Consider the following 23,055-nt stretch of genomic DNA (forward strand, 5'->3'; position numbering starts at 1 on the left):
CAATGTGAAAATTATATCATTGAAAGCTCCTTTCACAGACGAATTTAACGGTGTGCTTTGTGTAAGTTGCATGTCATATATTATTGCTCTAATATTGGGTCAAAGTTAGCATCGAAAAACGCATTAGGCCCTATATAGATGGAAGGAGGGAGTAGCTCTGAATAGCATTTGTATAGTAAAACGGGGCAAGACTCTCTCTTTGTGTGGTGTGAATAGTTTTATTTTTTTGTTTTCTTTTTGGTTGAGGGAAGTGCGAATTGATTTGGTACGTACAAGTACAATATTACTACACGTTAGGCTTGTCCCTAAAATTCAACCCGCGCCTTGTTATATCCCGAAAATTCAGATATCGTGCTCCCAAAACTGGCGCCTTCGCAACCTGTGCCTTGCTATCCCAAAATTACAACGCGGGCAAAAACTCCCTCCAGCCGCCAAATCCCGACACGTGAAATCCCCCTTCTAACCCTGAGCCGAAAGGGCCACTAGTTCAAATCGGTGGGGGGTACTTTTGTAACACACCCTACATTTTGGACAAGCGCGTTCCTAAGTCATGGTTCACCCCCTCCCATCGCCCCCTTTTCGCCATTCGAAATCCTAGGCCACCATAACCTCTCCGCTCCAGCCGCGAAACCCCACCCTCCTCTGTCCGCCACCTCACCGCTGCCCAGCCGGAGCGTCTTCCCCGACGACGTCGTCCACCGCAACAGCTCGACGTCCCTCGTCCACCTCCCCGGATGAGGATCCGTCGTCCATCTTATTGTCCCGCCAGTTCAGCCGCCCCGTCCTCCACCTCCAAGGAGCTGCTCCGACGATCGCCTCGTCTATCGCGGATGCTCCATCCCCACAACGCCACCTTAAGCTGCTCCACCGGAACTGCAGCATCCTCACCGACTACTCGGACGAAGCCGAGGCCTACTCGGCACCACCAAACAGGTTGCACACTCATCGCATTACACCTTCTCCTTAACTCGACCTTCCGGCGCCGACGGTGCTCCATCCCGCACCCCCATGGAGTGGCTACCTTGAACCCGGCGCCGCGGGCGACATCTCCATAGCGGCTCTCCCCCAGTGCGAGCCCCCTTTGGCAGCAGCGTCCTTACCAGCCGGATCTTCTATTGCTGCTCCGGTGCTCGCTCAATTGCTCGCGCTGCTACTGCTGCTCCGGCTCTCGCTCGATCGCTCGCTCGCCCAGCTGCCGCTGCTCCGGCTCTCGCTCGCGCTGCTGCTGCTGCTGCTCTCCCCCTCACTCGTGCTGCTGCTCTACTTTGATTTAGCTACACTTCAGTCGACATAATCGACTTTTGGGTCAGTCGATTTTCAAGGGGGGGGGGGCTCGCGAGAGTTAAGGAAGAACCACCCGCAGCGGGGACGGGGGCTCGCCGGAGAGGTACCCCACTATCTATCTTAGGGTTCAAGGTGGAGGGCGGGAGGCCTAGAGGGCTGGCCGGGGCGGCGGGGCGGCGGCGGACCGGTAGTGGGGAGTTGTTTCGGGGTGGCGAGGTGGCGCTCGGGCCGGCGGTTCGGCCGGTGGTGGCTGGCGGCTTAGGAGGGTGCAGGTTGAAGATGAACTACAGGCCCTCCCTAAACTAAATGTCAAGTGCCTCTCTGCTACCATTGCATTCAGTTCCAAGAGTAACATTCAGATTCGACAGTAAATTTTAGTTTCGATAGTTAAGTTCAGAGTCAACAGTTTTTACCTCATCTGTTGTAGTCAAGTGGTTTTTGGTGATGTAAATTTTACATATATTTTACATCATCTATTGGAGATGCTATTAGAATCCCACTTGAGATTAACGATGTATGTGTTGTGTTGGTTCAGCCTTGACGTCTTACGGCTCACCGGAGCTGCTCCAACGACAGAATGATCCATCACAATAGAGCAGTGCCCGGGACACCGTCTACAGATTCCTCAGATCTTCCTCCACACCTCCGACAGCCACCTCTGCCTCAACTGCTTCAGCGACTAACCCAATGATACTGAGGTCAACACGGCTACGGCAAAGAGGTTGTACACTTGTTGCATCACTTATTACTATACATTCATGTCAATCCATTAGGGCTATTTTGGTTCAACGGAAAAACATAGGAATAGGGAATTTTCCAATGGCACTCTACTATTCAATTATTCATGCATTTTGTTGAAAGGAATCAAGCAAAACATCCACCTAGACCTACTTTTCAAAATCCTATGCATGAAACCAAGACCAAGTGCATTAGAGGTAGAATAACATTCTAAATGTACACGCTTTCATATGGTTTCACTTTATTTAGGCCATGTTTCTTTGCATTCCTTTGCTCTTCCAATTCCTGTAAACCAAACACCCAAGTTGACAGAAATCCTGTGTTTACAAATGCTCTGTTTACCATGTGCATTCCTATCCTATTCCGGTGTTTTTCCTATCACTGCGTTTTTAGAATCATGCAAGCCAAATGAGCCCTTACAGAATTACTTTAGTTACAGGTAGGTGTCAAAGGGAACTTTGTGTGGTTTGTCCTGCTCCAGCCGCGACGTTGTCCACCTCACCTAAGCCGATTCATCGATAGAAGCATCCACCAATCCAGGCATCACGACTCTTGACCGTCTTTCGCCGCCTCAGATCTCCTTCCCTGCCACCGGCACCCACCGCAATGGCATCACCATCATCGACTCAGCAGATGAACCTGAGGAGTACACGGGTCCACAAGAGAGGTCACACTCTTTTGTTTCTGCTTATGTTATGCATTGCTTAAAATTACCTGCTACTTTATCGTCATGTTCACCTCTTGGACTCCAAGTCAGGTCCAAATTAATGTTCAAACTTGAGTTCTAAATTAGTTGTGGGGAACATATTGAGGAAGCAATGAATAGTATCTCTGTCTAATATCTGGTTCACCTAGGGTATGCCTATGTTGTTGATCTTGGGTGGGAAACAAATAGTAAAGCAATCATCATCTGTATTTTTATTAAATTAAAGCAATAACCAGCCTGCTATCATTGTTTTTGGATCCATCCACTGGTTGTTACCACCACTCTAAATTTCTGCATGCTCTCCTTACATAATCTCACCATATTTTTTCGTATGCTTGTCAGATATTGTACACAGTCATGTTGAACATGTAGAGAAAAAGAGAATAGTTTTGCGCGGCAATACAATGTCATGTAGACATCGCTCCATGGTGGGTTCAATGGCAAACCCTCCCCACCCCTCTCTAGATTGTAATCCAGAGGAAGATATCTGTTCTGAGGCGGATTCAGATGCCGCTAACCACTCCTATTTACCCCCAAGGTGTTTGCTCTACCTTGGCATGATGATGTTAGTCATATCATGCATATGTTTCCTTGCAGTGCCTACTTTTGACATCATATATGTCATCTGCTTAGTTTAGACATGTTCTGTAATGTCACCTATTTAGTTTCTATATCATATATGGGAATTATGCAGTCTCATGTCTTTTAGCCAGCCATAATATATGTGAAATATGCAATGCCATCCTGTTTAACCAGGCATCATATATTTGAATGATATGTTGCCCATCCTTTTCTTCATTACATTTCCATTTGTCGACAATGTTTGTACATTAAACTACTCTTCCTGTGAATCAGCCATTCGGGTAGGAGATGGAAAAATCTGGAGTGAAAACAAGGCCTTCAGAGCAGACAGTGCTACCTGTCGTAGCAGATCTCTTGTTGGTTCCCGATAGCTCCTTAGAGATGGATTCAGAGACAGATGACCAGTCCTATTCCACCACCGAGGTGTATGCTCTAACTTGGCACGGTTATATTGCTCATATCATGCATATGGTGTCTTGCATTGCATAATTTAGACATCATATACACAATATTCAACACCATGTTCTTAGTTCAGACATCATATCGAATGCCCTCTGTTGAGCATATAAATCACATATGTGAATTAAATGATGCGATCATGATTACTTAGATAACATGTAGGTGAATTATGTCATGCGATCCAGTTTAGTTATTCATCATATCTTTGGATTATGTTATGCTATGCTATCCAGTTTAGATAGACATCATATATGTGAAATTATGTCATGATATCCGTTTTACTTAAACAATATAGATGTCAACTATTTCATGCCCTCTTTTTTCCACACTATCTATTGCATCTGTCTCTTATACAATGTCTATACATTCAACTATGTTTCCTGTTTATCAGCCATTTGAATTGGAGCGGGTGATGCCAGTATCTAGCGTACTAAAAACACGGTCTTCAAATAAAACTGTGCTACCTCTTGGTGGAGATAGCACCCCGGTTGTACATGCACAAGAACTAGCCCTACCGCACATAATCCAAACTCTCACAGATTGTACCCCTACTACGATGGACAGAGAACCAGCTTCACCCAATCTAACCCCAACCCCAGCATATAGTAACCCAGTTCCTGTTGACACAACACCATCTCCACCACAGAGCTCCCAAACAAGTGCAGTTAGTAAGGCAGCTCTAGTGCCCAAAGGGCCAGTACTACCACGGTGAACCCCAACTCCACTAGTTAGTACGCCTATTCCTGTGGAGGAAGCACAACCAACTAGTCATACTTTAGCATCTATCAAATTTGATGTTGTTAAATCGTATGTGCGTATCATCCCATCTTGGAAATATTATACTGAAGATGAAGGAAAATGCCAGTTGTAGGTGTTTGTCTAGGATTTATGTGTAAGTAATGTTATTCGTGGCAATTACTTTGCTTTATCCCATACATCCTACCTCCATGATGGTTAAAATATAACAAATTTTTCCATTTTTCTCTATAGAGAAGGACCGATTTGGAAACACAGGATGAGGTAACCTATGCTAATACCTCTGCTATCTTCAAGAATGCTTGGTGGCAGTATCGGAATTACCTAAAGAAAACGTACTTCACCGGAAAAGAAACTCATCAAATTCCCTTACGTTCTCCCGAGACACATTTACTGGACGATGACTGGGAACGCCTTGTTCTGTACTGGTCCTGAACCAAGAATGTGGTAAGGTCTATGAGCTCATTTTCTATTTTTAAGTACTATATTCTTGCATCTTACTGTACTCTGTTCATGTAGAACAAGTGCCTAAACCTAAAGAACAACTGTTCTAATTTAAGATTCCATTGCAATCATAGTTCAAAAAAGCGCTAGGCGTTAATTGTGTGTTTTGCCACCGCCTTGCGCTTTACTCACCAAAGCGCATGCTTATGCGCAGTTATGCACAGATTAAGCGTAGTTATGCGCAATGCGTTTTCCCAACGCCTAGAACCTAGGCGCGCTTAAGCGCTCGGTTAGGCGCTGTCGGGGTACAAAAGTAGGGGTTCTACTTTGCACCCCTTTACCTGTGCATGGGCAGTCAGAGCCACGCCCGTGGCCATACTTGGAAGGGCAGGTGAGAGAAGCCAAGGCCACAAGACGATCAACGTGACGCCAAGACAGAAACACAAAGAGCAAGAGGGTGAGGTGGACTCCCCCGGCAAGATCCTTGCCGGGGTGGCCCCCACAGCCCCGAAAAGGACCTTGCCGGGGCGACTCACCCAACACCAGCGGAGTGCACCACCCTTGAGCACGAGGTTTCCAGCACCATCAACCACATTGGAACCAAGGCTCGGGAGGCGCCTCCATAGTGGCATGCAGATCTTTGTGAAGATCATTAACACACAAAATCAGATGCAAACCAGAAGACAAGACCTCCGGCAACATCCTTGCCGGGGACGACCGCAGTGCCACGGCAAGACCCTTGCCGGGGCCCCCGGCAAGACCCTTGCCAAGGACAACAACGAGGCCGCGGCCAGGCCCGCGCATGCTAGGACCCCACCATCGTTCCCATGCAGCTGCCAGCCAAGCAAGCCAGGCGAGCACCTGCGTGGCGACGTGCCGTCCCGAGGCCAACTCAGCAAGCACATGCGTGGTGGCATACAGACCTTCGTGAAGACGCTGCCACCATGCCACCTCAGTAGCCTGCCAGCCTACATGGCGCTCACTGCCTCGCTGGCCCGGGCGTGTGTCGAAGTAGGGCGAGGCCGCGATAAAGCTAGGGGGAACCTGAGGGGCGCATTTAATACATTTTGTCCCATAATAACAAGCGATAAGCTTGTACGCCATACCCTTTCCACCTCCTGTGTGCCACTGTAGCGCCTTCTTCGACTATAAAAGGAGGCCCGAGGCGTACTAGAAAGGGATTCAGCTCTTTGGGCAAGGGACGCTCGATAGCTAGTTCAAGAACACTGATATACACACCAAAGTAGGACTAGGGTATTACGCGATCCCAGCGGCCTGAACCTGGGTAAACGACCTTTGTGCTGGCTCCTAGACCCGCTCTTCTCACAACCCTGTGCCCGCCGACCAAAGCAGGGACCCCGTTGATCCCATAGGTGTCATTCCCACGGACATCTTTGGCGCACTAGGTAGGGGGCGCAGTCGTGAGAATCTGATCTAGCAGCTAGTCTCACAGTTCTTCGTTGCCATAGCTCCCAAGAGGAAGACGACCACGTTGATCGGTTCATCTGGAGCCGGACTGCCCGTACTGGTCAGGGCCAGTAGCAGGCCGGTCGCGGAAAGAACCCAAGGCGTGACCCACAAACACCCACATTGCCCTGGCAGTCCAGACCTGGCGAGCAGCGTCGCTCGTGCGCAAGACGATGGGCCGCACGCCGCAAATTCTAGAGACGGAGTTGGTCCCCCCGCAGGTGGTGCGGGGCCCTCCAGGGTCGGCACCATGCCACTCACCAGTGGCGCGGTGACCTCCAAGACGCCTGCGGTGGTGCCCACGATGCGCTCTTCCCAGTTCGTGCACGACGAGCAGCGTCGCCACGCTGGTGACCCCGGCGCCGACCTGGGAAGAGTCCAGTGCGTCCTTCGGAGGACGAAGGAGGTCAGGATGCACGCCGAAGTACTGGCGAAAATGGCATACCGCCGCAGACCCGTGATAGAGCTCCTCCTAATGTGGTTAGGAGTCGAAGCGCGTCGCGGTCCACGCAGCTCTCGCCACCACCCACGCCAGCAGAAGCTTTGGCACGCGCACAGCTACTCCTTGACTTTCCTCCTGCTGCGGAGAAGCTCCATGAGTGGAGAGCCACCGTCCTGAGCCTCGTCGGCATTGCCAACAAAGATGAGCCGTGACCAGCGGGGCCCTTAGGCCGCCTCTTCGTCAAGCCACTGCATGCCAGTGGTGGAAGGGCTGGGGGTGATGCACCCACGGTGCACTCTCCTCCCCCACGCCAGCTACCCTAGGTGTCGATCCGTTGTGATGACACTTGTGATAATATTTCCATAGCATCGTCCGACCCATGGACCCACCGTGATCAGCGTCAAGTTCTTCGGGAGCGAGCCCTTGAAGACGCTCGAACCATGATCGAGCGCCGTCGTGATGCGCGCCACCAGTCAGATAGGCGGGGCACCGCCCACTATGGACCACCCGTGTCAGGACCCCGACTCGATGTCACATCGATCTAGCTTGTAACACCTCATATCACTTTGCGGCCTCACGCACGGTATCCCCACGGGTGTTGCCTTACCTTTGCCCAGGACCGTTTGCGCCTTTTGGCTCACGTATATGATAGTGTCGCTAGCATCCATATGATAAGGAGCCCGGGCTGACATGACTAGTCGTAAACCCAAAGTGGCACAGACTTACAGGGACAGGCATCCATGACCCAGCAACGAACGTGTCGGTCATCAGCAAGTGGGTCCGGGCTGTAGCACTTGGCTAGCAGGACCCCGGTAAACCGAGCTGTAGCGGGCTAACAGGACTCCGGTACTCAATGCGTGACATTTCCCCGAAGGGACAGACACAGGAACGAAGAAGGACACATGCCGACCAGCCTAAGTGTTCCAGAGCAGTAGCAAGCTACCATGGCTCAGTGGTAACACTAGGAGACATTTCCCGGTAAGAGAGGCTACTAAGGATAAACAACTAGATAGTCAGTTCCCACACATACCAAGCATTTCAATCATACACACAATATGCTCGATATGTGCAAACACAACAAGGCATCACAACATGACTCTATGACACAAGTACTTTATTTAAGGCTCAGAGAGCCATACATAACATACACAAAGGTATGGGTCACACGACCCAGCATTCAAGTCATACAGTCATACAAACCAGCAGCGGAAGTAATTTGTCTGAGTACAGACAACTAGAAAAATAAAAGAGGCTTGGAAAGCCTAGCTATACTACGTGGTCCTTCACAAGCTCAGGATCACCACCTGGGCCTTAGCCTACTCATTGATGTCAAAGTCTACGTAGAACCCATCAAAAGGGGTTGCAGCGTCTTCTATAAAAATGTAAATTATAGCAACATGAGTACAAAGGTACTCAGCAAGTCTTACATCAGATCCTACATACATGCATATTATCAAGAAGGGTTGGTGGAGTTGTTGCAGCAAGCCAGCTTTGACTCTTGGCTAGGCTAACCTACGAGACTCCAACTTGAAATGGTTTTGCATACACGAGTCCACTACTCACCAATTCAATACACTACCGAGGATCCACCTCCGTCTTCCTACGGAAGAGCCATCCTCGGCACTCACACTTATCTTGAGGCTTTTAGTAGTTTCCATTTACTTGTCTATGAACTGTATAGGCAACCAAGTAGTCCTTTACCGCGGACGCGGCTATTCGAATAGATCATGATAACCCTGCAGGGGTGTACTTCTTCATACACGCTCTCACCACTTACCGTCGTTTACACGACATGTACTCGGCAACCTTCAAGCGGAAGCCCAACGTGGGTGTCGGCCACGACCTACCTAACCACCTAAGTCTCCAATCCAGGTTTATCGCCTATCCAGGTTCCATCCGCAGGGAGTCCGGCCGAGGTTTCCCATACGGCCCCGAACGATGTGAACAGGGTTCCCGAGATACCTAACGGGTATTCGGTACACCCGGCCACGTACCTACCGCATCACAGCCCACCCCTACGGTCAGCGCTGTCCACGGCCTCCAGTAGGCTACAAACACCAGAAACTACTTGCAACTCCTGGACGGAGAACTAGGGTGAATAAGAAGTCGAGAGGGTCCATTGGTTTCGGGCCCAATGCATGGTAGTAGCTGATTCTTAAATCACACATACAGATCTCAGTGCTTAAGGTCGGCTTCAATGAAACAACCCACCATGTACTCCTACATGGCCTCTCATCGATACCTTTACCAAATCGTGTTCACCACACCACTCTCATTACCGACATAATCGTTTCACTCTAGCCCATCACCTAGATGAACCAGACCTGACACGACTCTAAGCATAGCAGGCATAGCAAGGTAGGAACAACACATACATATGGCTCAATCAACTCCTACACATGCTAGTGGGTTTCATCTAGTTACTGTGGCAATGACAGGTCATGCAGAGGAAATGGGTTCAACTACCGTAGCACACAGCAGTTTGAATCGCGTTGTCTTAATGCAGTAAAAGAGAGCAGGAGCGAGAACATGGGATTGTATCGATATGATCAAATGGTTGGTTGCTTGCCTGATGGTTCGATGCACGGATACGGTTCTTCGTTAGGGTAGTCACGGTACTCCTCGGGGACAGATCCTGTCGTAAAGGATAACGATACACAGGCATCACCAAACAATGTGCAACAATATGATGCATGCATGAAACATGGCAATATGAGTGTGTTGGGCTAATGCAACTAAAGCTACCAACGCTGTCAGGACCCCGACTCGATGTCACATCGATCTAGCTGGTAACACCTCATATCACTTTGCGGCCTCACGCACGGTATCCCCACGGGTGTCGTCTTACCTTTTCCCGGGACCGTTTGCGCTTTTTGGCTCGCGTATATGAAAGTGTCGCTAGCATCCATATGATAAAGAGCCCGGGCTGACATGACTAGTCGTAAACCCAAAGTGGCACAGACTTACAGGGACAGGCATCCATGACCCAGCTTCGAACGTGTCGGTCATCAGCAAGTGGGTCCGGGCTGTAGCACTGGGCTAGCAGGACTCCAGTAAACCGGGCTGTAGCGGGCTAACAGGACTCCGGTACTCAAAGCGTGACATTTCCCCGAAGGGACAGACACAGGAACGAAGAAGGACACATGCCGGCCAGCCTAAGTGTTCCAGAGCAGTAGCAAGCTACCATGGCTCAGCGGTAACACTAGGAGACATTTCCCGGTAAGAGAGGCTACTAAAGATAAACAACTAGATAGTCAGATCCCACACATACCAAGCATTTCAATCATACACAAAATATGCTCGATATGTGCAAATACAACGAAGCATCACAACATGACTCTACGACACAAGTACTTTATTTAAGGCTCAGAGAGCCATACATAACATACACAAGGTACGGGTCTCACGACCCAACATTCAAGTCATACAGTCATACAAACCAGCAGCGGAAGTAACTTGTCTGAGTACAGACAACTAGTAAAATAAAAGAGGCTTGGAAAGCCTGGCTATACTACGTGGTCCTTCACAAGCTCAGGGTCACCACCTGGGTCTTTAGCCTACTCGTTGATGTCAACGTCTACATAGAACCCATCAGAAGGGGTTGCAGCGTCTTCTGTAAAATGTAAATTATAGCAACATGAGTACAAAGGTACTCAGCAAGACTTACATCAGATCCTACATACATGCATATTATCAAGAAGGGTTGGTGGAGTTATTGCAGCAAGCCAGCTTTGACTCTTGGCTAGACTATCCTACGATACTCCAACTTGAAATGGTTTTGCGCACACGAGTCCACTACTCACCACTTCAATACACTACCGAGGATCCACCTCCGTCTTCCTACGGAAGAGCCATCCTCGGCACTCACACTTATCTTGAGGCTTTTAGTAGCTTCCATTTACTTGTCTATGAACTGTATAGGCAACCAAGTAGTCCTTTACCGCGGACGCGGCTATTCGAATAGATCATGATAACCCTGCAGGGGTGTACTTCTTCATACACGCTCTCACCACTTACCGTCGTTTACACGACATGTACTCGGCAACCTTCAAGCGGAAGCCCAACGTGGGTGTCGGCCACGACCTACCTAATCACCTAAGCCTCCAGTCCAGGTTTATCGCCTATCCAGGTTCCATCCGTAGGGAGTCCGGCCGAGGTTTCCCATACGGCCCCGAACGATGTGAACAGGGTTCCCGAGATACCTAACGGGTATTCGGTACACCCGGCCACGTACCTACTGCATCACAGCCCACCCCTACGGTCAGCGCTGTCCACGGCCTCCAGTAGGCTACAAACACCAGAAACTACTTGCAACTCCTGGACGGAGAACTAGGGTGAATAAGAAGCTGAGAGGGTCCATTGGTTTCGGGCCCAATGCATGGTAGTAGCTGATTCTTAAATCACACATACAGATCTCAGTGCTTAAGGTCGGCTTCAATGAAACAACCCACCATGTACTCCTACATGGCCTCTCATCGATACCTTTACCAAATCATGTTCACCACATCACTCTCATTACCGACATAATCATTTCACTCTAGCCCATCACCCAGATGAACCAGACCTGACATGACTCTAAGCATAGCAGGCATAGCAAGGTAGGAACAACACATTCATATGGCTCAATCAACTCCTACACATGCTAGTGGGTTTCATCTAGTTACTGTGGCAATGACAGGTCATGCAGAGGAAGTGGGTTCAACTACCGTAGCACACAGCAGTTTGAAACGCGTTGTCTTAATGCAGTAAAAGAGAGCAGGAGCGAGAACATGGGATTGTATCGATATGATCAAATGGTTGGTTGCTTGCCTGATGGTTCGATGCACTGATACGGTTCTTCGTTAGGGTAATCACGACACTCCTCGAAGGCAGAACCTGCCGCAAAGAACACCGATACACAACCATCACCAAACAATGTGCAACAATATGATGCATGCATGAAACATAGCAATATGAGTGTGTTGGGCTAATGCAACTAAGACCAGAAGGGTTTGAACCAATTTGAATCAAAGATTCAAATTTCAAACTCAAACATGGCCCTTTAAAGTGTTTTTCCTTGTTCTGTATTAAACATCAGGTTAACTTGTTTAATCATGCATGAAAATAGTACAGATGGATAGATTGGATTTTTCTGATCATTTTTCATATATAATTTGTCTGATTTGGAGTTACAGAATAAAAGTTATGAATTTTTAAAGTTTAAACTATATTCTGGAATTTTCCTATATTAGATTAATTTCAGAAAATCAATTATTGCGTCAGCCTGGCGTCAGTGTGACGTCAGCAGGTCAACGGGACACGTCCGGGTCAAACCTGACAGTGGGTCCCGCGTGTCAGTGTGATTAGATTAATTAAAGTTTAATTAAAACTAAACCTGTTTAATTAACAGGGCTGGGCCCCACCTGTCATTGACTCAGGGGAGTCAACCAGGGCCCACCCGTGGTCAAACCCGGGTCGGCTGCACCGGCGTTTAGCCGCCGGCGAGCCCGACGCGGCGGCGGAAGTGGTTTTGGCTGTTTCGGCCGCCAAATGGATCGCGGAGACCACCGGAGTGGAGCTGAGGACGAGCCGCAGCTCTTGGTGGAGTCCGTTGGGGTCGGGGTGGCCGGAGTTGGCGCCGGCGACGACTTTGGCGGCCACCGGGGTTCGGCCGAAGACGAACTTGACGCTAGAGGGGTCGGTGAGGCGCGGGGAGTAGCTAGCTAGGTGCTACGTGACACGGTGAGCATGATGGACACTGTGGAGTGGTCGGAGGGTGACCGGGAGCACGTCGGCGACGAGCTCCACGGCGGTGGGTGCGGTTGAGCTCCGGGAGGTCGCTACACAGCTCGGGAGCAAGAAAAGGAGGGGGGGAAAGATGGCTAAGCTCACAGTGAGTGCGACGAAGCCCTTGGTGCGGCCGGAGATGGACCGGAGCGACGACGTGGCGTTGAAGGGGATCTCCGGCGACGGTGGTTCGGGCAAGGTCGTTGCGGTGGACTCGGGCATTGCGAGCGCTCGGGGCTCGGCTTGCTCGATGGAGTGGACAGCGGCGGAGCTCCTGGACACGATGAGAGGACGCACGGGCGGCGGGGAGCACGGCTACAACGAAGGCACGGCGATGGTGGCGTCGGTCATGGCGGGGGAGCGCGAGGGGGAGGAGCTGGAGAGGAGAGGGGGTGTCTGGGGGGTTCGGGGGAGCGAGGGAGGCCGATCCACGACGTCACCGGGCGAGGGGAGCGGCGAGGCGGCGAGCAGGTGCGTGGCACGCGCTGTGGTCGCCGTCGGGCACCTGCCTGCCTGCCTGGCCGGCAAGCAGCTCGCTGGAGCGGTGCTGGGCTGGGCCGGCAGGTGGGCCGGGAGCAGGCGTCAGGTAAGTTTTTCCATTTTCTTTCTGTTTTCTGTTTTTTTAATACTTCTGCAACTTTGTTGAATTAAATAAAATACTTACGAAACTCCTAATATCACCAAACTACTCCTGGTCCATAGTTGGATTATTTCCAACATGAAACATTTTAGTTTGGAGATATTTGAGCATTTAAATATTTTATATAATTTTAAATGCCCAAATTCAAATATTTATGATTTAATTCAAAAACCCTAAGATGGCCTAGGAAAATGTGCATCACTTTTGGCAGAGGTTCTGAACCAAGACAAAAATGATGGGCATTTTAGAAGGGCATTTCAGGTTCATTGAAAAAGTTTTTAGTAAACCCTAATTAGTTTCAGAAGGGACTGGGGGTTCTGTCATCCCCATTTCAGGTTTCTGATGAAAGAGTAAACATGATGCAACACTCTAATGCATGGCTAACTAGGGTGTGACAACTCACCCCCACTCAAAAGAATCTCGTCCCGAGATTTGGGTTCCTCCGGAAAGAAGGCGGGATACTCAAGTCGAAGACGATCCTCCCTTTCCCAAGTTGCTTCATTCTCAGAATGGTGCGACAATTGTACTTTGAGAAACTTGATATTATGACGTCGAGTGGTACGCTCGGCCTGATCGAGGACACGAATGGGGTACTCTCGATATGTAAGATTATCTTGGAGATCAAGCATTTCGTAGTCCACTCCACGGATAGGATCCGAGAAGCAACGCCTGAGTTGAGAAACGTGGAAGACATCGTGGACTCTAGAGAGGTGCGGAGGTAGTTCCAACTGGTAGGCAACTTCTCCTCGTTTAGCGAGAATGCGAAAAGGTCCAATGTAACGAGGATCCAATTTGCCTTTGATACCGAAACGATGGGTTCCCTTCAGAGGGGTAACCCGAAGGTAAGCCTTCTCGTCAACCTCGAAAGTCATAGCCTTATGTTTTCGGTCATATTGACTCTTTTGACGAGATTGGGCTGTTTTCAACTTTTCACGAACGATGCGAACTTGCTCTTATGCTTCCTGAATCATATCCGGGCCAAAGAATTGTCTTTTCCCGGTCTCTGACCAGTTAAGGGGTGTTCGACACCGTCGTCCATAGAGAACTTCAAAAGGGGCTTTACCCAAGCTAGATTGATAGCTGTTGTTGTAAGCGAATTCGGCAAATGGAAGGCACTTCTCCCAATCCATTCCGAATGAGATAACAGAGGCTCGAAGCATGTCTTCTAGGATCTGGTTGACACGTTCCACTTGACCACTCGATTGAGGGTGAAAAGCGGTGCTAAAGGAAAGGCGGGTTCCCATGGCGTTTTGGAAACTTTCCCAAAATCGAGAGGTGAAAAGACTTCCTCTATCCGAGTTAATTTCCAAGGGAACACCATGGAGAGACACTATTCGGGAGATGTATAAGTCTGCCAGCTGACTAGCGGTTATACTCTCGCGAACAGGTAAGAAATGGGCCACTTTGGAAAGACGATCAACAACGACGAAGATAGCATTATTCCCTCTTTTGGTCCTGGGAAAACCGGTTATGAAGTCCATACCAATTTTATCCCATTTCCATTCAGGAATAGCTAAGGGTTGAAGGGTGCCAGCAGGCCGTTGATGCTCTGCTTTTACACGATGGCAGACGTCGCAGCTAGCAATATACTGAGCAATTTCTCTCTTCATCCTAGTCCACCAGAACCTCTGGCGTAGGTCCTGATACATCTTAGTACTACCGGGATGAATGGTGAGAGGAGATTCATGAGCCTCCTTAAGGATCAATCGCCTCAGGTTTCGCACTTTGGGAACCACTAGTCTATTCCCGAAGTATACGACCCCTTGATCATTAATGGAGAAACAATTCGCAACTCCTTTCTTGATGTTTCTCTTGATGCGGGAAATTCCCGGATCTACCTTCTGTGCTTTGACGATCTGGTCCGTAAGGGTAGGTTTCGCCACCAAGGTGGAAAGAAAACCTTGAGGAACAATGTGAAGGTTAAGCTTCCGAAATTCCTCATGGAGAAACGGTTGACTTTGTTGTAGCATTAGGTTGTTACAATAAGATTTACGACTTAGCGCATCAGCCATGACGTTGGCTTTCCCTGGGGTGTAAGTTATTCCTAAGTCGAAATCTGTGATCAACTCAACCCAACGTCTTTGCCTGAGATTCAAATCCGGTTGGGTGAAAATGTACTTCAGACTTTGGTGATCAGTGAATATTTCGCAACGGTTACCGAGGAGGTAATGTCGCCAGGTCTTAAGTGCATAGACTACGGCTGCAAGCTCTAGATCATGAGTAGGATAATTCTCCTCATGTGGGTGCAATTGCCGTGAAGCGTAAGCAATTACGTGTCGATCTTGCATGAGAATGCAACCTAGTCCTTGTCGCGAGGCGTCGCAGTAGATAACAAAGTCCTTGGAGAAGTCTGGCGGTACCAGTACGGGAGCAGAAGTCAGGCGTCTTTTCAGTTCCTGAAAGCTGTGCTCACATTGTGGAGTCCATTCGAACTTCTTATCTTTCTTGAGGAGTTCGGTTAGAGGTTTAGCAACTTTGGAGAAATTTTCGACAAAGCGACGGCAATAGCTCGCTAAGCCCAGAAAACTCCGAACTTGCTTGACCGATTCAGGTGGAGTCCAATTAAGGACGGCTTGAACTCTCTCAGGGTTAACAGCAATACCTTTACCAGATATTACATGACCCAGATAGGTCACTTCCGACAACCAGAATTCACATTTAGAAAATTTGGCATAAAGGCGATGCTCTCGAAGTTTCTTCAACACTAGCCTTAGATGTTCGGCATGTTCTTCCTCGTTCTTGGAGTAGATGAGTATATCATCGAGATAAACCACGACGAATTTATCCAAATACTCCATGAAGATTGAGTTCATTAACCGAGAAAAGGTGGCTGGAGCGTTGGTTAAACCGAAGGACATGACGGTGTACTCGTATTGGCCATAACGAGTAACAAAGGCCGTTTTAGGAATGTCCCCGTTTCTGATTTTGATTTGATGGTAGCCCAACCTCAAATCCATCTTGGAGAAGACTGAGGATCCAGCGAGCTGATCATACAGGTCGTTGATCCTGGGGAGCGGATATTTGTTCTTGATTGTGACCAAATTGACAGGTCAATAATCTACAACCATCCGGTCCATACCATCCTTCTTCTTGACGAATAGGACGGGGCAAGCCCACGGAGATGAACTAGGTCGGATGAAACCCTTTTTCAAGGACTCATCGAGTTGTTTCTTAAGCTCGGCTAGTTCTAGTGGTGCCATCTTATAGGGTCTTCTAGCAATCGGAACGGTTCCTGGAATGAGGTCTATTACGAACTCAACATCCCTGTCAGGTGGAACACCTGGCAATTCCTCTAGGAAGACATCCGGGAAGTCACGGACTACCGGAACGTCCTCAAGGTCTGGCAAAGGGCTGGCGTTAAGAGAATATAATTGTCGCTTGGCTAATCGGGTCAAGACATTGACTATCTTCCCCGAAGGATGAGTGAGTTGAATAGTCCTAGAGAAGCAATCAATTTTGGCATGATGAGCTGACATCCAGTCCATACCCAAAATGATATTAATATCCGAAAATTTGAGAGCTATCAAAGATGCAAGGAAAACAAGTCTGTCGACTTGGATTTCATTTCCATAACTTACCCTGGAGGTCTGCCATCTAGAACCAGGAGTAGAAATTTCCATAGTGGATGGCATGTCACAAAATGCGGTGTTATGCAACGAGCATAGTTCTCGGATATAAATGAATGAGAGGCTCCGGTATCGAAAAGAACAGATGCCGGGTGGCAATTAACAAGGAGCGTACCGAGAACGACGTTGGGATCCTCTTGAGCTTCTTCGGCAGAGATACAGTTGACATGGCCACGTGTAGCGGTGGCCGGCTTGGCGTGGAACACTTTCCCTGTCGGCTTGCCACGGCCAACAGCTTTAGCAGATTGGTTGGGGTTGGTCTGGGGACACTCACGCATATAGTGGCCAGATTCCCCACACTTGAAACAAGTCACGGAACTGGCACGTGGAGGAGCATTGTTGGTTGGACCCCCATAGGGCTTGGCTGGTGCAGACTGTTGAACGGGGCGAGGCGCTTGGAAAGATGGCCTCGGTGTGAACCTGGGTGGCAGGGCGGTGTTGGGCACCCACACGCGGCGCTTCTGAGGACCAGCACCGGATGAGGAACCCATGTCACGGCCATGCTTGCGTGTTGCGTCATAATCAGTCTGACCAGTCTCAGCACTGATGGCCTTGTGAACAAGTTTCTGAAAAGATGTGCACTCATGCAGACGGAGGTCGCGGCGAAGCTCAGGACTAAGTCCCTTACGGAACCTTGCTTGCTTCTTGGCATCAGTAGAAACTTCCTCAGTTGCATATCGTGCGAGGTTACCGAACTCCCTGCTGTAAGCATCCACAGAGAGTCAGCCCTGAGTGAAACTGCAAAATTCCTCACGTTTACAGTCCATGAGACCCTCCGGAATGTGATGTTCACGGAAAGCCTCGCTGAATTCAACCCAAGTAGTGACATGGCCCGCTGGGCGCATAGCTCCATAATTCTCCCACCATAGACTGGCGGGGCCTTCAAGATGATATGCAGCAAAGGTGACCTTGTCAGCCTCAGCTACTAGCGTGGAACGCAGCTTGTGAGAGATACTGCGAAGCCAGTCATCAGCGTCGAGAGGCTCGACGGAGTGGTGGAACGTGGGTGGATGTAACTTGATAAAATCACTGAGTGACACCACGTTAGTCCTCTGATGGTGTGCTGTGTTCTGTTCAATACGCTCCAACAAACGGTTGGTCTCCCGCTTGTTTCTTTCGGCTTCCATCATAACCTCGGCTAGGGAAGGAGGATGAGGCAGATTTGCATTCCTGACTTCACTGCCTTCGGCCTGCTCTTGAGGAGCAGGGTTAGTGCGCGTGTTGACCATCCTAGGTAAACAAGACAATGATTTAGTCAGAATGATAAAATTCCGACATAGGATACAGAATGTAAGGAATAACTCGGAATGCAAGATGATCATCCGTATGACATGGTAGATACAGAAACTGCTTCTTTATTCCATCGTCATACACACCATACAGGGTTTAGTACAAGACCAAACAAGGTACTATTACGGTGAAAAGAGGATTACATCTCATCGGAGGCATTCCCAGCTCCTATACATTATTTTTCTACACCTCCGGAAGGCGATACAGCTAGGTCATATCCCACGAGTCACGCAGGACGATAGACGACACAGCTAACACGAACTAGTGATACTACCACTAACTCAGACCGATCCGTAGTAGTCCTCGTAGAAGTCACCTCCATAGCCTGGAAGCTCAACATGATCATCCGGAAACAGATGATCTCGCGGAGCTTGTGGACCATAGGGGCTAGGATGAGGTCTTGGACCAACAGACGGTGGCCTGCGGGGACCGCGAGGTGGGGTGATGCCTCCTACATCACGCCAACCCATCACGTCTGGCAGAGCAGATCTCACAGGATAGAGATCGCGCATATCCGAATATCCAGCTTGCACCGCCGGTGCAAACCGAGTCAATGTGGCCCAATGGTCAGCATGGGTATTGAAGAGCTCTAACCTCAAGGCCCGATTTTCACGGTCCTTATCCTCGAGCATCTCAGCAGTGGTGTGAGTCCGTGAATCCTCCTGGGTGGGGTCAACATAGATAGCCTAGAGATACCCTTGTGCTCCCGGAAGTGATCCTGGCATATATCGGAAATCAGAGTCCCGAAATAGGCCAGACCTGACTCGCATGATGGTCATCATAGAGTAGGCGGCGTCCTGTACAGCCATCTCAATAGTAACCCCGAGTCCATAGGAGCAGTGAAGGGGCTCGGTGGACCCAGGATAAGATGGAAATATCCTGACAGTGCAGAGATACTGGCTTTGATTAAAGTCTCAGAATTGCTCTTCGACCGTGTACTCAGGATACCAACGGTATCCGGCCTCAGTCATTACCCTGACCAACATGGCAGTATGGCCGGGTACATCTAGGCATCGAGTCAGGCGAACCACTTGATTGAGGTCGCGAGTGGCCATCTGAAAACACAATCATAATGCAAAGGCATTAGAATTTCTAGCAAAATTTCGGCAGCATAACAGCTGTAAATGCTCAAGAAGGATTTTGAGACATTTGACAAAGGATTTCATACACACTCAACATCATCATATCAAAGTTCTGAGTCCATCCTAACAACATAACGTGGTAGTAGAACTGAACTAGGCTTGTATCCATCAACCCTATAAGGTACTACTGATTAGTAACACGTGATCCTGATAGAGAGGATAGATCCTAATTCCTTAATCCCCGGTGGAAGAATAGACTGACTCAGATCAGAATGTCATAAGATAAAGGAGTAAAAAGAGCCTTACGTTCCACCCACAAACAATTCCCCTACATATAACTAAAGAATTTCTAGACTCAACATCGACCAGTTTGGCTTGGAGAACCTACAGGCAGTCCGGCTCTGATGCCAACGCTATCAGGACCCCGACTCGATGTCACATCGATCTAGCTTGTAACACCTCATATCACTTTGCGGCCTCACGCACGGTATCCCCACGGGTGTCGCCTTACCTTTGCCCGGGACCGTTTGCGCCTTTTGGCTCACGTATATGATAGTGTCGCTAGCATCCATATGATAAGGAGCCGGGGCTGACATGACTAGTCGTAAACCCAAAGTGGCACAGACTTACAGGGACAAGCATCCATGACCCAGCAACGAACGTGTCGGTCATCAGCAAGTGGGTCCGGGCTGTAGCACTGGGCTAGCAGGACCCCGGTAAACCGGGCTGTAGCGGGCTAACAGGACTCCGGTACTCAATGCGTGACATTTCCCCGAAGGGACAGACACAGGAACGAAGAAGGACACATGCCGGCCAGCCTAAGTGTTCCAGAGCAGTAGCAAGCTACCATGGCTCAGTGGTAACACTAGGAGACATTTCCCGGTAAGAGAGGCTACTAAGGATAAACAACTAGATAGTCAGATCCCACACATACCAAGCATTTCAATCATACACACAATATGCTCGATATGTGCAAACACAACAAGGCATCACAACATGACTCTATGACACAAGTACTTTATTTAAGGCTCAGAGAGCCATACATAACATACACAAAGGTACGGGTCACACGACCCAGCATTCAAGTCATACAGTCATACAAACCAGCATCGGAAGTAACTTGTCTGAGTACAGACAACTAGTAAAATAAAAGAGGCTTGGAAAGCCTAGCTATACTACGTGGTCCTTCACAAGCTCAGGATCACCACCTGGGCCTTAGCCTACTCATTGATGTCAATGTCTACGTAGAACCCATCAGAAGGGGTTGCAGCGTCTTCTGTAAAAATGTAAATTATAGCAACATGAGTACAAAGGTACTCAGCAAGACTTACATCAGATCCTACATACATGCATATTATCAAGAAGGGTTGGTGGAGTTGTTGCAGCAAGCCAGCTTTGACTCTTGGCTAGGCTAACCTACGAGACTCCAACTTGAAATGGTTTTGCGCACACGAGTCCACTACTCACCAATTCAATACACTACCGAGGATCCACCTCCGTCTTCCTACGGAAGAGCCATCCTCGGCACTCACACTTATCTTGAGGCTTTTAGTAGTTTCCATTTACTTGTCTATGAACTGTATAGGCAACCAAGTAGTCCTTTACCGCGGACGCGGCTATTCGAATAGATCATGTTAACCCTGCAGGGGGTACTTCTTCATACACGCTCTCACCACTTACCGTCGTTTACACGACATGTACTCGGCAACCTTCAAGCGGAAGCCCAACGTGGGTGTCGGCCACGACCTACCTAATCACCTAAGCCTCCAGTCCAGGTTTATCGCCTATTCAGGTTCCATCCGCAGGGAGTCCGGCCGAGGTTTCCCATACGGCCCCGAACGATGTGAACAGGGTTCCCGAGATACCTAACGGGTATTCGGTACACCCGGCCACGTACCTACTACGGTCAGCGCTGTCCACGGCCTCCAGTAGGCTACAAACACCAGAAACTACTTGCAACTCCTGGACGGAGAACTAGGGTGAATAAGAAGTCGAGAGGGTCCATTGGTTTCGGGCCCAATGCATGGTAGTAGCTGATTCTTAAATCACACATACAGATCTCAGTGCTTAAGGTCGGCTTCAATGAAACAACCCACCATGTACTCCTACATGGCCTCTCATCGATACCTTTACCAAATCGTGTTCACCACACCACTCTCATTACCGACATAATCATTTCACTCTAGCCCATCACCCAGATGAACCAGACCTGACACGACTCTAAGCATAGCAGGCATAGCAAGGTAGGAACAACACATACATATGGCTCAATCAACTCCTACACATGCTAGTGGGTTTCATCTAGTTACTGTGGCAATGACAGGTCATGCAGAGGAAATGGGTTCAACTACCGTAGCACACAGCAGTTTGAAACGCACTGTCTTAATGCAGTAAAAGAGAGCAGGAGCGAGAACATGGGATTGTATCGATATGATCAAATGGTTGGTTGCTTGCCTGATGGTTCGATGCACTGATACGGTTCTTCGTTAGGGTAATCACGGTACTCCTCGGAGGCAGAACCTGCCGCAAAGAACACCGATACACAACCATCACCAAACAATGTGCAACAATATGATGCATGCATGAAACATAGCAATATGAGTGTGTTGGGCTAATGCAACTAAGACCAGAAGGGTTTGAACCAATTTGAATCAAAGATTCAAATTTCAAACTCAAACATGGCCCTTTAAAGTGTTTTTCCTTGTTCTGTATTAAACATCAGGTTAACTTGTTTAATCATGCATGAAAATAGTACAGATGGATAGATTGGATTTTTCTGATCATTTTTCATATATAATTTGTCTGATTTGGAGTTACAGAATAAAAGTTATGAATTTTTAAAGTTTAAACTATATTCTGGAATTTTCCTATATTAGATTAATTCCAGAAAATCAATTATTGCGTCAGCCTGGCGTCAGTGTGACGTCAGCAGGTCAACGGGACACGTCCGGGTCAAACCTGACAGTGGGTCCCGCGTGTCAGTGTGATTAGATTAATTAAAGTTTAATTAAAACTAAACCTGTTTAATTAACAGGGCTGGGCCCCACCTGTCATTGACTCAGGGGAGTCAACCAGGGCCCACCCGTGGTCAAACCCGGGTCGGCTGCACCGGCGTTTAGCCGCCGGCGAGCCCGAGGCGGCGGCGGAAGTGGTTTTGGCTGTTTCGGCCGCCAAATGGATCGCGGAGACCACCGGAGTGGAGCTGAGGACGAGCCGCAGCTCTTGGTGGAGTCCGTTGGGGTCGGGGTGGCTGGAGGTGGCGCCGGCGACGACTTTGGCGACCATCGGGGTTCGGCCGAAGACGAACTTGACGCTAGAGGGGTCGGTGAGGCGCGGGGAGTAGCTAGCTAGGTGCTACGTGACACGGTGAGCATGATGAACACCGTGGAGTGGTCGGAGGGTGACCGGGAGCACGTCGGCGACGAGCTCCACGGCGGTGGGTGCGGTTGAGCTCCGGGAGGTCGCTACACAGCTCGGGAGCAAGAAAAGGAGGGGGGGAAAGATGGCTAAGCTCACAGTGAGTGCGACGAAGCCCTTGGTGCGGCCGGAGATGGACCGGAGCGACGACAGCGTTGAAGGGGATCTCCGGCGACGGTGGTTCGGGCGAGGTCGTTGCGGTGGACTCGGGCATTGCGAGCGCTCGGGGCTCGGCTTGCTCGATGGAGTGGACAGCGGTGGAGCTCCTGGACACGATGAGAGGACGCACGGGCGGCGGGGAGCACGGCTACGACGAAGGCACGGTGATGGTGGCGTCGGTCATGGTGGGGGAGCGC

This window comes from Triticum dicoccoides, chromosome 6B (assembly GCF_002162155.2).
Source record: "Triticum dicoccoides isolate Atlit2015 ecotype Zavitan chromosome 6B, WEW_v2.0, whole genome shotgun sequence".
NCBI lineage: Eukaryota > Viridiplantae > Streptophyta > Magnoliopsida > Poales > Poaceae > Triticum > Triticum dicoccoides.